Below are 14742 nucleotides of genomic sequence, written 5' to 3' on the forward strand. Positions count from 1 at the left end.
TGTGTGTGTGTGTGTGCATGCCTGCGTGCGTGCGTGTGTGAAACCCAGGCTTTTCCCCCCTTGGGACCTGCACAAACACGCTTCCCATCTTTCCTTTGAGTTTCACATTCAAAGGTTCCACTCGTTCAGCTGTCAATCATTCTTTCAGCCAATCAAGGCCCTTCATTCTCAGTCTGTTTATAGATCAAGAGTGGTTTAAGCGTACGTATGTGATGTGACTGGAATTTTTACCATGACTAATACTAATACTGTAAATATTCATATTTTTTTTACACATCACCAGTGGTGTCAATCAAAATCAACACTTATTGTGCCACACTGTGAGCATACGGGAAGTCTATAACAATGTTTATGACTGCAGGTCCTGGAAACCCATTGTTGCTACTAGAAGGATGCCAGAAAATACAGAAAGAAACCTGGACCAAGAAAAAAGGCCTCAAGTATGTCTGAGTAAGTTCATGGATGTATGTAGAAAGAAAGAAAAAACTCTTTAAAAAAGAGACACAGATGGAGGTTATAAAAGGAAGTAGCTTTATGTATGGGTTAGGGCTGGTGGCTGATGTGTGTGTGCACATGTGTGCATTTGTGTTAACAAAAGAGATTCACTGCTGTATGGAGACATTAAGTATTGTGTTATAGGGCTATCGCAACCCAGATATGTCATGCTTAATTTAGTGGCTAAGAGTAAAAGAAAAAAGGGGGAGTAAAAAAGTACAAATTACAGTGAAATGTACAAATGTATCTGCAAGTATGAGTACATCACACGGCAACTGCACTCGTGCTTTAACACATAGGAAAACTGAGAGGGAAAGAGAGCTATAGTTATAGAGAAAGAGACAGACGGAGCATCAGGTGACAGCAGGCGTTATCAGACCTAACCCTCTGATTGCCATCTATTATGATGGAACAATAGTTTCCTGTGGGCCATGCTAACGACCTGTGTTTGTCAGCAACAGGGGAAATTAACCCAAGCCATACTTTGCTAACGTCATGCTGTCACAAGGGAAACTGACAAAAAGAGTGGAGCAGAGTGGGAGAAAGAAGAATCACTCACACACCTGTTAATGTAGTGATAGACAGCTGCCATATGTCCATACCTGCACTGCGTGGGAACGGTGGGGTGGGGTTCAGTGACCAACAGAGGGCAGCAGAGGGCTTCAGAGCTGACATGTCCCCAAGTGGCGGGTCAAAAAAGCTCACCCTCAGACTCACAGACAATTCACGCTGTATAGATGTACATGTCACCTCACAAATGTCCACTCCAGACCTCACTTTATATTTGATTTATAATTATTTAGGGACTTGCCGTGTTTGTGTCTCAACCTCAGAGCTGCCACAGTGAGATACTTGTTTGTTTTTGTCAACTTTACCTATTTTTCCCAGCTGAAATAAGGTGGGAGTGAGGTTTGAACTGCAGGGCACTGGTAATGGCGGAGTGTGTGTTCTACAGCACGTCTCAGCGAGAAACTAGCTCGATCTATTCACACTACATGCAGAGCCGTGGCCTCCAGGCTTGAGTTCCTGCTTCAGTAATGACTCTGTTCCCCTGTGGAATGTAGAACATTGTCTTTCCTCAAATGAAGGAAAGCACACAATCACACACACATATCCACAAACACACACAAGCATGCACTTCAATATGCATGAAACTCACAAGGTTGTAAACATACACGGACAAAATATTGCACACTTGCATGTAAGTACACATAAACAGACATTCTTGCACCCACACATGGCCACACACACACACACACAATCTCCCCAGTCTCAGAAACATTGATTGGGCCTCCCTCTCAGGTTTGCTTGCCTCTACCATGATCAATCAGTGAGTTTATAGACCACAATGTGTGGCAGCTTGTATTGCTCTTTCTCCCTCTTCGTTACCGATCAGAGAAAATCCCACTCTAAGCAAGCGCAATGCACATTCATACAATTTTAATGACTCTTAAATTAACCATCATATTTTTTGCTCCACTCCTTCACTGACTAAATCGCTTAATATGCATCAACACTGGCCTCACTTGTGGGTTCGCCGTGACATTTTTATAATTCCTCTGCACAGGCATTGTGTTTATTTATGAGTGTGTAGGCTTTTTTGGCTGATAAATGGCACAATTAAACAGTGCTCAGACACTCGAGCAGGCGTTTCAGGCAGCTGACAGATTTTTAGTGTCCTCTTCCTTGGCTAACGATGAAAGTAAATAATGTCTTAACGAGGTTGCTGGAGCAGTTGTTTGAGGATTCATTTTATATTTTACATTTGCTTTGAGCAGCGGTGGTTGAACACAACACAAAAGTGAGGTGCACTGCCTAGATTTTTAAGCTTTGAACATAATTTAGTAGCTTGTTAACAAATTCCTTTACAATTATTACCAAGGTTAGAAATGAAAATTGAAATCATTTCTGAATTTTTCAGGATTGTGTCAGCAGTGAACAGACTAATTACATTATTCATAACATTTTCCTTCTCTTTTTGTGCAAATTCAAATATTCTTTTTGCAGTATTTTTAGACTTTAGTTGTCTATTTCTGTCCATTTTATATGTATACAACATGATGGTAAATCAGGGTCAAATCAGACAGACTACAGCGGTGTTAAGCAGCAGTTTGCAGGGTGCCGTGGAACTCGAATCTTCCGACTTCCTGTATGCATTATTCACGGGCCCCTATTGGCTGCTGTGGGTTTAGTGATGAAAGCAGCCTGACGCAATACTCAGCAACAGTGTTTTACAGTATTGTTTTACAAACTATTGTAAGGCAGGGTTAAAACAAGAGAGAGTATTAGCCAGGCCCTGGGAGGAGGGTAGCTTTATGAGCCCTCTGAGGCCGGCTGGGGAGCGCCTGGGCTCCTGTGCAGTTAAGCAATGGGCTACAGCGCTACAAGCTGCCCCTACATTTACAGAATGCCCTTGGTCGGAGGATGTGTGTGAGAGAAAAAGTGTGGGGCATGCATGCTCATGGGCTAATGAGTGCATGTGTTAATGCCTGTGTGTGTTTGTGCGCACATGTGAGTGTGCACGGACGAGATGTTGTTGGGTTGAGTCAGTCTCCAGAGGGAAAGAGAAGGACAAATGCTCCTTAAAAATAGCCCCTGGGCAGCTGGTGTACACAGTCTATCAGCAGTCCGTCCCTGGGGCCAAGGAGGGAGGGAGGGAGGAGTGGAGAGAAAGAGGGAGAGAGAAAGAGAGAGAGAGAGACAGAGGATGGATGTAAGAGAGAGTGAGAGAAATGTGGAAAAATAGGGTAGAATATGGGTGGAATGGAAAGAGAGAAGGAAAAAAATATAATATATGGATAAAAAAAAAACCCCTCCTCTCAAGAAATAGAGAAGATAGTAAAAAAAAGAACCAAAAGTCAAAGAGAGAAGGGGAACAAACTGAGATAGTCAGCGAAAGAGAGAAGGCAAAAGATGGAGAGTGCCTCCTGGTCCCAGTTGTGAATGCTCTAGAGGTCACAGTGGAGGGATAGGGTTTTAGAGAGAGCAGCTTTGTCCCCAGACGTCTTCAGTTACTAATATACCAATGTGTGCTTTGCTAAATCGCTCCCAGTCGGCGGGAGTAGAGATCCTTGAGACCCACTGAGACCCTTTATGGAAATAACTCTACCCCATTTGCTCTCAATAACTTGCTGTAACATTTTGTGTGTATGTGTGTGTGTGTGTGTGTGTGTGTGCGTGTGTGTGGGGGGGTTGTGTATATTTGAATTGAAGGTGCTCATTGAGCATTTGCGTGCGTAGTTTTAATGGACATGCACATAATGGATAGATGGTTTTTACAACTGTTCACTCTACTGGGAGCAACAAAATCATCAAGCTATTAGATATTTATGGCACTGGAATGCTCTGATTTTAAGGCTACGGTGTGTGCAGCTTTTTTTTGTGATACTGGAGTGATCTCAGGTATGGCATTATCACATACTAGAAAAAATTAGATTAAACCCAGACATCAGAAAAGAATCTCAAAAGAAATATCAGGTAGAATATAGTTTGCAGCATGAGACTGTGAAGGTTTGTGGGTGTATTTCAACTTTAAATGAGAAATAAAGAGCTGGAAGTCATTCTATGGTTGCCTGAAGGATCCCACACTCTCACAGTATCATCAACACACCAATTAGAGCTACAGACTGGGAAAGGATCAATGCGATTCTGAGTGTGTGTGTGTTATGTGTGTGGGTGGTGTGTGTGTGTGCATGTATAGATATATTTCGTTAGTTCCTCCACTGAGCTAATTGAGCTGTTTTTCCTCAACAGTTGGGAGCTCTTAGGCTGCGGACAGACGCCCTTGGGCACAAGGTGTGTGTGTCAGTTTGTGCGCATCTGTGTGTTTGCCACTGTGAGCATGTGTTCCAGCTTGCCATAGTGATTGCGAGACTTTGTCGGTGCATGCCAAAATGAAAACCTGCGTGTTATGTGTGTGTGCATGGTATGCAGGCCGTTGGTCTGTCAGTGGCGTATTTAGCGGTCTCCAGCCATCATTAGTACACTGACTGTCACATCGGGCCGTCTTAGTTGAGCTCTTTATAAAGCTTTGTTTAGAATACTCCGGCCACATGTGCTCCGCTGCGACTGATGAGCCCTGAGCGGGTGCTGATGGAGTGTGTGCGTGTGTTTGTGCATGGAAAGCGGGGTGGTGATGGAGCAAAGCCATCCTGACAGAGATGTTACCCAGCAGCAGGATCCTGTGCCCCACCCCCTCCTTACATACACATACACATACACATACACACAGAGAAACACACATCACCTATCCAAACAGCCTGGATCTCAATGTCATCGTTCGGGTCATGTTTAACTTGAGAGAAGAGGATATACTTTGTTTATTCCACGGAAAGGACAGTTGACCATTCCTCACATACAGGAAATGCGGCATACTGTACAAGGTAACAATAGTCACACCACACTGCAGCAGTGGTGGAAAATAGCCAAGTACATTTACTCAAGTCTTCTTATTAAATACATTTTACTTGACTGTTTCCATTTTCTGCTACTTTATATTTCCACTAAATATTAATATTTTTACTCCACTACATTTATTTGACAGCTTTAGTTACTTTGCAGATTAAGATTTTACATTTTTAACATATGGTTAGCTCTGCATTATAATAGATCAAACTACCTAACAAAAAGTTAAAATTAGTCTACTTTGACGAGCATTTGTCTGAAACCAACACTTTCCTGATCTTTGAATATGGGGTGCTAAATAAAACAAACAACAGTTTCTGTGGCAGTTGGCCTGGTGGACGAAAGTAATGATGTGAGTAAAGGCAGCGTTTTAACTCCTGTCTCACACACTTACTCCCATCTCTTTTCAAGTAGAGACTGCACCGTTATTCCCATTTGTACAATTTATTACGTTGAGGCTACAAATACACACACACACACACACACACACACACACACATACAAAATGCATTACGGTTCTTGGAGAAAGCTTGGGGAAACAGTGGGATATGGCTAGGAGAAGGCTATAATGGAAGGCTCTTCAGGCTGCCTTCAAGTGTGGCCATTCAGAATTGTCAGACATGACCTAATGACACGTCTTACAATCTAGTTTGTTTTAAGCATATACTGAATCCTTAAAGCTAACATTATGATAAGATAAGATAAGCTTTCATGTCCAGAGGGAGTTGCAGTCGCACAGTGTCTAATGATTTAAATATAATAAAGTAAGAAATAAATACTTAGTAGTATAGAAAATAAAAATAAGAATAGAAATAAATAAAATTAAAAGTATACTATATGTATTATGAATAAATTACAAGGCGAGCAATATACATGACCAGTGTTCCATCCTAAAAAAAATCAGTCACAAATATAAAAAAAATATATATATATATTTTTTTTTAAACAGACCAAGAAATTTCCATAGCTGGGCATGGTAGTTTTTTGTAAATGCTCCTCAAACAAGAGTAAATAGTGCAAATGTTGGGGACTTTTTTCAGCGGGGGATTAATATTTGGTGCAGGACAGTGTATGTGGGATTGATTCAAAATAAACTACAATGCCCATGTTCAGATTAATAAGGAACATGTCACCCAGTTGCTCATTCATTTGTGGAATACATATCAAGCTTTGGCTAATCATAGATTACTTGTTAACAGGATAAATTCCTTATTGATTTTTGTGGTTGGGAATTTTTAACAATAACAACAAGATAGAATATTACCAACCTTTCATTTAAAATTTTGCTTAACATGTTAACGCATCAGTTATAATAATTCAGTGTTATAGTATATGTATAATAATATCACACTCTTAAAGGGGACATATATTTAATTTCATTCTTTTAATGTTTAAGGACATTTTGTCTGTACTTTATAATGCAGGAATTCCTCTTCTTTTTAATTTACTATTACTACTAAATAAAGTAATAGTAAATGATCTGACTACATCTACCACTGCTGCACTGTTATATGAATTTCTGTATGGCAAGCTGTTTGGAATTAATGCTCTCACTTTTTTAAAATGTCTGCAATGATATGTAATAGATGTAAGCACCCGTGGAATCAACAAGTATTCAGTGTTGTTTTAAAAAAAAAAAACTTCCCTGCAGCATCTAGCTGGTGCTGGTCGTCTCTCTTCACTACGGCAGCTGCCTGTGATGGTTATCTCTCATTCATTTTCAAACACACACACGCTCAAACCCACGCACATTTGCACACCCACTCTTGCAACTCACGCACTTCCACATTTGCACACTTGCACACGTTCACACACTTGAACACGCTTGTTCTTTTCCCCCCTCTCTCTTTTTGACAACACAACTTCCAGCTTAACTTCCAGCAGAAGTGCGCCACTCTCAGTCCTTCAGCGGGAGTCGTTACTTTGAGCTACTCAGGAATTGCAGTCTAACTTTCTAGTACAAGACTAGTCATTGAGTCTCTCTCCAGGGAGTCCTGCTATATAACTTATACTCACTTTACAGGACTTCCATATCAGTGGAAGGCATCTCTCTGTGAAAGCACTGAGGTAGGAATTGGGATAAAGCTATTTGATGTTTTGTAGCAAACGTATCTGAGGTAATGGATACTGTGTGAAAGGCTATGGCTGCGTGAGTGAAGTGACAAAGTTAGTTTGGGCCTTACAGATCTTTAAATCCCTCTGGATCACTCAAACTGCCCCCTTCTACACTCACCGCTCCACTGATTGTGTGTGTTTGTGTGTGTGTGTCAGATGATTGGGACCTGGGCTAACAGAGAGGAGTCCCTCCGGTCCTTCTGTGGAGGTTCTCAGGTCTGGTCAGTTAACCTCCATCTCTCTCTTTGATCGCTGCGGCTCAGACGACCCTCAGGGAAAACGCAACACACTCAAACCTTTTTCAGTACACAACACACACACACACACATCCACACTTATCCACAGCAGACAAACGGATTGACACATATACACAAAAAACACAAGAAACTTTGCACATATGCCAATGCATACACCCCCACACGCATCTACACATCCACACAAACACACATACTCTGACCAAGGGGTAATGCTATACAGCCAGTGTCAGTGAGAGCAGGGTACTTAAGGTGCTATTACACTCCCATTACCTCTACTCTCATGTGCAATCAGGGAGAGGTGATGGCCTGCGCTCTGGCAACACACACCCTGTTTCCCCTTCTGACAGCACTGCGGACAGAAGCTTGAGGCACCGGGCTCCAGGATCGTAAGGCGAGGAGATTCAATCTGAAGGGTGTGTGTCGTATCTGGTAGGTAGAAGAAAAGGAATGCATGTAGCAGCAAGGCTAACAGGGATAAAGCTCATACTCCTGTTTGCAGATGATGATGATAGATATGCAGAGTTTCATGTGTTTGTAAATCTGTTTTAATGAAACACATGAAAAAAACACATCCCCCCCGCTTCCATTTTCTACCTCTGTTTTTTGTGCCCCCTCTCTCATATACACACACATACACACACACACACTCTCTCTCTCTCAGCTGGCCCTAGATAGTTTTGCTCTTCCCCCAGCTCCTCTGGGACCCCTTCTCTGTGTCGTTAATCAGAGCTTCTCAGCTCAGCTCTCTCTCTCTCTCTCTTCCTTTTTCTTTCTTTTCCAACCAACACACACACTTGCTTGCATGCGCACACACACATGCAGTCTTACAGTCTCTCCCCTCCTCCCCCCGTGCATCCTCAGCCCCATCCATCATAAAACGGCAGTGGGAAGGTGGGGTTGTGTGTAAAGTGTAAGTGCGAGTGTGTGAAAGTGTGCGTGTCAGGTTCTGTGTATGCGTCTGTGGGTGTTGGCTCATGTATGTGCGTGCCATAGGCACACATCCCTGTGTCTCCTCAGCAAAAATGAATTGAGACTTTACAAGAAGAAAGCAATTAGGCCAGGGCTTTGCCCTATCATTCACTGGCTAATGTATCAGAGGCAGAGTGAATATTATTAACGGACGGGGAGGGTAAAGCTCTGTGGGTTTTACAGCCAGAAGGTAGGACAAGAAAAGACTAATGATTGTGATGAAGTAACCCTGAGTTGAAGGGTTTTAATCACTTGTAGGCTTTGTGGCTTCGCAGTTGACATGCTCTTTATGATAACTGCATGGCTTCCAGCGCTCAGTCTCTCAGCCATCTCTGAACACTAGTAGGAAAGAATCAAATGAGCCATTATCGAACATGGACATGGATGGCTGAGTACAATGCAACAAGATTACTCATTCATCAGGATGTGTGAGCGAGGGCCACGGGGCTGAGGGAGCAGAGAGACAACAAATCGCGAGTCTGAAAAATGGAAACTATGATGAGCAGAGGACAAAGAGACAAATTATGGGGGGAAAGAAGGAAGCGGGCGCAGAGACAAAAGTGCAAAGGAGAGAGGGGTGACTGAGGTGAAGCATTGATGGACAGAGTCAAGAAGGAGCAGACAGAGGAGAGAGGAGGTGAAGGAGCAGCGTTGGGTCAGTGATGCGTAGAGACAAACCATTTGCACCTCAGCAGCAACTGAGCAGAGTGCTCTTGACTTCCGTGTGTGTGAGAGAGAGGGAGTGTGTGACATAGGTCGAGGGAAACTGGGTTCAGATCTAGGATAGGTCACACTGTAATGGTGGGTTTTAACAGCATTTTTGTTTCACATCTCTACAGCGCTCTTAAATGTCATGCATTTTAAAAAGTCAAGTCTCAGAGGGTCGCGCTGACATTGATGTGTGTGCTTTCTTCAAACAGGAACCTTCCTCTTTGTGATTTAAAGCAACATTTCGTGCTCTCTGGTTACATTTGTTGACATCACTCAGCTCTTAACAGCAAATGTGATATGATAACTCAATCAGGCAAGACGCTAAATATTGAGATAAGCCCATAGTGACCCTGAAGAAAAATATGAGGCCAATCTGTTCCAGTCTGTTTCTGTGTTACAGTCACAATTACTGGAGATTACAGCTAAATCACTTCCACATGGGCTCAATGAAAACTTTACAATCTCTCCCACAATACACGATGAGGTGACTTTGTTTGGACTTAAACCAACAGAGGAAAGAGGAGAGGAGGTGAAGGAAGTAAAGGAGAGAGAGTCTCAGAGCAATGAGGGGAGGGGGGTGGGGGTTGAGGGATAGGTGGAGGACTTTTGTAAAGAGCTTATTTTTGAACCATCATGCAACCATCATTTTCTCTCCCAAGAATTTCTGTTCCAAAATCTGTCAAATGGGAAACAAATGTTGTGGGTGAGACCGCACGAGGATAAAAAACATTCTTGTTGTTTCACAATCCACCACCAGAAAAGAGCTGGCTCAGAGGAGGAATAAAAGAACGAGCAAGCAAAGACAAAAATCAAAATCAGCTTCAACATCACAGAAAGCAGAGGAATGCTCCAAGACAGACCCTTTAAAACTGTATTTGTATTTCAAAAAGAGACAGGCATAACAAGGGACTGTACAAAAATTATTAGGGGTGTCAGAAGTGTGGAAGGTTGTGTATTTTTCCTTGTTATTGAAGGTGTAGTCATATTTTTTGGAAGAGTATGAACTTTTTTTCATGCCAGATTTATATTTTATTTTATTATTCCTTTTTAGGATTTAATCCAATAAAAAAAAGTTACATTGCCTTTGTTTTACCACTGTTCATAAAGGTGTGTTAGGCCCATTGACAGTATATATAGTGGACAAATCGCCGGCACAATTGGGTCTTAAACATGCATTCTATGTAATGGCCAGCAGGGGGCAGCTCCATTGGCTGCAAAAAAAGAGCGATAGTTTAGAGTCTTATGGAGAAGTTACCCTACTTCTCACTTGATTTATTACAACAGTTTCCTAATGAGTTTGTGGTCTCAGTCACAAGTTTCAAGTCTCATTCCACACAACATGGTGTTCATTCAGTAATTTAAGGTCTAATTTTCGGGTAAATTAGACGATAAAGCAGGGTATGTTTTAGGGCGTGGCTACCTCATTATTAACAAGTCATGGTCAGGGAGTCTGTCCAGCGCTCTGTGCTGTGAAACTCAGATCAAACTGTCAAACTAGGCAGTGCTCATCAAATATGAATCAAGATTATGTCACTGTATTGCCTATTTCTTGCTTAAAATCTTTTCAGAAACACATTCTAGTGTACTGTTTATCTGTAATACGAAAATGTGTGTGACCAGGAGTGCCGCCATTGTTTCCTGCTATGGACGAGTCAAAACTGTGCTGCCAATGAGCACAGCTCAACTCGCAGTACGTCACTGCTGGTGGCTCTAAAAAAACTTCATGTTGATGACCATAATGCTGAACCTGAGACTTTAAAACAGAACTCCACAAACCAATGGGCAACATCATGATAGGTGCACACTTAGTTAGGCCATATGCACAGGACAATTCTGTTATAACTTTGGAAATTGGTGGTTATATTAAAACAGTGATTTAGCATTGCTTTCCTACTGTATAATGTTGATGGACAGTTTCAAAAAAAATTGTTGCAGCAGAAACAGATATTCTTGTTATTTCACACATTCTTCTTCCTTGTCAAAACCTGGCGTCTACTTTACCCACATTGGAATTCAACTTTTGACAGTTCAGTCTGACTTTTAGGTGTGGCTAATGTAGCTCTAAGCCACTAGCCTCAAGTAGAGATGAGGAGCCGGGTACAGAGATGATGGTTGCTGCCTTCTTTGTAACTCCATTTTCACACTTGCCAAGTGACATCACTTGAGACAATTTATCAGACTTTGTGCTGCTACCTCATAGCTACAACATATTTCACATACGCAGAATGTCTTGTACTCCACACGACCTGTGAACAGACGATGTGTAAAATCGCAGTGCTGCTTGAACATATTAAAGTTTAAATTGGGTTACACTCTCTTAAATTATTTGAGCTATCAATGTTTATTAATTAACAACAAATTTGGTACTGTTAGGCTATATTATTGCTACACACTTGGGGTAGTGTGCTGCATTATGGACCCTCAAGGGGGGTTCATTAATGCTGGGCTGAGTCTTGCTTTTTTATGAATTGAATCTCAAAGTTCAACCCCCTCCAACTCCAATCATTTTTGTACAGTCCCTAAGTCAGTGAAAGGAAGGGGGCGATTGTTCAGCTAAGTAAAGTCATTTCTAGTTTTTCCCACTTTTCCTCCATAAAGTGAACTTGTTGAAATGTCCTCTTTGTCCACAGCAGCTCTTTGGTAAAACAATCCAGGGTAAAGTCAGAGCGTGTGGTCGTTAACTCAGGCTGGCATACCTGTCTTGCTTTTATAGGTGGCAAAAGCTACTAATCCTTCAGTCCAATATTTACTTAGTCCAAGTTATGCTTTCCTGGACCCTAGCTATGCATCTCTCCTGCTCCCTGCTTATATATTCTTGGCCCTTGATGTATTCCTGGCTCAGGAAACAACTTTTAGTGCCCCGCAAGGGCTGAGTGAGAATTGACAGTGTGTGCCAGAGTGAGAGCGAGAGGTAGGGGGCCTGTTTTAGTTCCACTGTGTTTGTAAGGTCACTCAGAGTACATCTGTATGGAGTGGGAACTCACTCGCTTTCACTGTCACAACCACTCACAACAGCCATCTGTAATGCTGTTATGTGGAGCACTGTGTCCCTTTGTCCCTTACACACACACAGACAAACACACACAGGCGACTACACACTTACACACCCTCACACGTATAAGAGCACATACATGTGCACACAGACACACACTCGCTCAAACCCGCACACCCTCACATGGCGTCACCGTTCACACGACAACAAATGAACCAGAGCAAACACACATTAACATAATGCTAGGTTCTAATTGCAAGAGCATGTGTTTCTAATGAAAAAGTTGTTTTAGGGTTTTATTCCGCTCGGCTGTCAAACAATTCACCCGTGTTTTGAAATATAATTGTGGGGACCGTAAGAGTTTCGAAACCAAACCAAAACATTGCCGCGATCCTGGTTTCTAATGTTTCTAATTTGTTAAAATATGCTGAGTGAATGACAAAAGTAGAAGTCCGATCTGCCAAGAAAAACATATCAGAGGCAGGGCCATGTGGAAATACAGGGTCTCTTTTAGAAACATGATCAATGTAACCTTTGTTACAGGAAGGAGAGGGAGAGAGAGGAGAGAGGGGGAGGTAGGTGGGAGGCAAGGAGACAACATACAGAGACAGTAGGTTCATGTTTGTGTACATGTTTATTTATCACTATATTCACAGTGCATATAGTAAAAACAAGCTTTAGAATTCAAGTGGACAGTTTTCGTTCCCCTTATGTATGCACCACATACCAATGTACATGCATTGTTGTGGTGAACTGAAGATTCTCTGTGTGGAGTGAATATGTTATTTTTGTTATGTTATTTATTTTCACAAACTGTCAAACGCTGAGAGGAATAGGAGAAAGGTTTTAATCATTTACAGATGGGAAGTATATCTTTTACTTCTCATTTATGCTCATTCTCTCTCAGGCTGGACTGAGGAGGATGTGTAGCCCCCCTCCCCATCCCACACACTTCTAACCCAAAACTAACATACAGCCTGGAAGTGGGCTGAGGGGTGTGTATGTATGTATGTGTGTGTGTGTGTGAGTTGGTGAGTGGGAGAACTAAATTCATATGGTTGCAGAGGATCTCTTTTTTTTTTTCTCCCCCCGCTGCTCTCTGCTTCTCTTTCTCTCTGTCTCCTTTTCCCTCCCCACGTATCTGTTTCTCCGAAGAATAACATACAAACCCTCTGTGAAAGGATTCATGGTTTATTAAACCAGAGGTCCTTTTCCTGTTTCAACACTGAGAAGAAAAAATAAATACCACAGTTTGTTTTCTCTCCCTCTAGCTTAGACCTCTATCTATCTCTCTATCTATTTTCATACATTTTTTCTCAAATCATTTTTTTTTCAATCATCCTGGATGTGTCCGTCAGTCTTTCAACTTCGAGGATAACTTAGTGTATTTTTTCCCCTGAACTCTTCATGCTCTAACATTATGTCTACTTCTTGTTTCAAGTCTCTTTTTTTTCACCTCTTGGACACCAATCAGCCACACAGCCCATTAAGGCAGAGTGTGTGACCGCTCAATGGGTCCCACTAGTTTGTGTGTGTGTGTGTTACAAGGAGGGCAGACTAGGATAACTCAGGGTAATGTATTGTCCTGGGCGTGCACCCTGACAGTTCCCCCTGCCGGTGCCTGGTCATTCATTACTGCTAATTTGACATGTTTACGGACCCCCCTCCTAACATTACATACTTAAGGCAATCGACTGACCTTAAATGGAAACACCTACAGCCGCGCGGCATGTCAATACCAAACGAGGATGTTTGTGTCTGTGTGTCTCTGTGTTGTGTGTGTGTGTGTGTGTTTGTGTGTGTGCATTGTCAAACGTGTATGTACCTGGGAAGCAGTGCATCAATACTGAGTTAGTTGTTAATCTCGAGGAGCAGGTGAGTTATGCCTGTGGAGATGGTTTCCAGCATTATCTGAGTAAGTGTGTGTAATACAGCTAAGAGGTGAACAATTCAGAATAATGCAGGACGTGTGTGTGTGTGCGTGTGTGTATGTGTGTGTGTATGTGTGTGTGTGTGTGTGTAAACCGGGTGGCGGGGGGGAGTGAGAGAGAGATTAGACCTGTAAGAGCCGATATCTGTTTTGATTTCAATCACGGCTTCTCTAATTTCCCCCTCCTCTGTTTGTGTTTTTACATATTCAGCACTTAAATACAGTGTTGTATCATTAAATGGCCAATCTTGCATTGTCTCTCACTGATACACAACATTAATCACCAATTAGCTTGTCCTGCGACTGGCCACCTCTCTCATTAGAATATGATAGAATATAATGGTACTTAATGATGCTTAGGAAACATAATTAAATGACTGAGCTGTAGAACATGTGGAAGAACCGCGGTGCATCAATCAAAGACGACCCTGTCAATCCATCCGCTCGTCAAGAGCGTGCAGAGAGTCAAAACAGAGGGTGTGTGTGTGTGCCGAAACCACTGGCCTCTATCATGACCTCATTAGGGAGAAATGAAGGGTGGACGTGTCCCCATCACAAGATACCATTGGTGCTTCAAAGTGTGAATGACATTAATATGTGACTGTCTCTGTCTCTGTCTGAATGTCAGTTGGTCTATCTGACTGCACTGGAACGGATGAGGGAAAAAAAAAAGGCCATCTCTCTGAGGTATCTGCTTCCAGCTCTAATTAGCATGTGAATAAATGGAATAAATAATCTATATTATTTATGGATTTGCTTTTATCATTAATCAACATAACAAAAAGCTTGTCTAATGTGCTCACTGCAGTCGCCACTGTACTGTCAGCTGAGGGGAGGATGGAGGGGAAAAAGAGAAAGAGAAAGGGAAA

This window comes from Morone saxatilis, unplaced genomic scaffold, assembly GCF_004916995.1.
Source record: "Morone saxatilis isolate NCDOM2014 unplaced genomic scaffold, NCSU_SB_2.0 Contig22, whole genome shotgun sequence".
Lineage (NCBI taxonomy): Eukaryota > Metazoa > Chordata > Actinopteri > Moronidae > Morone > Morone saxatilis.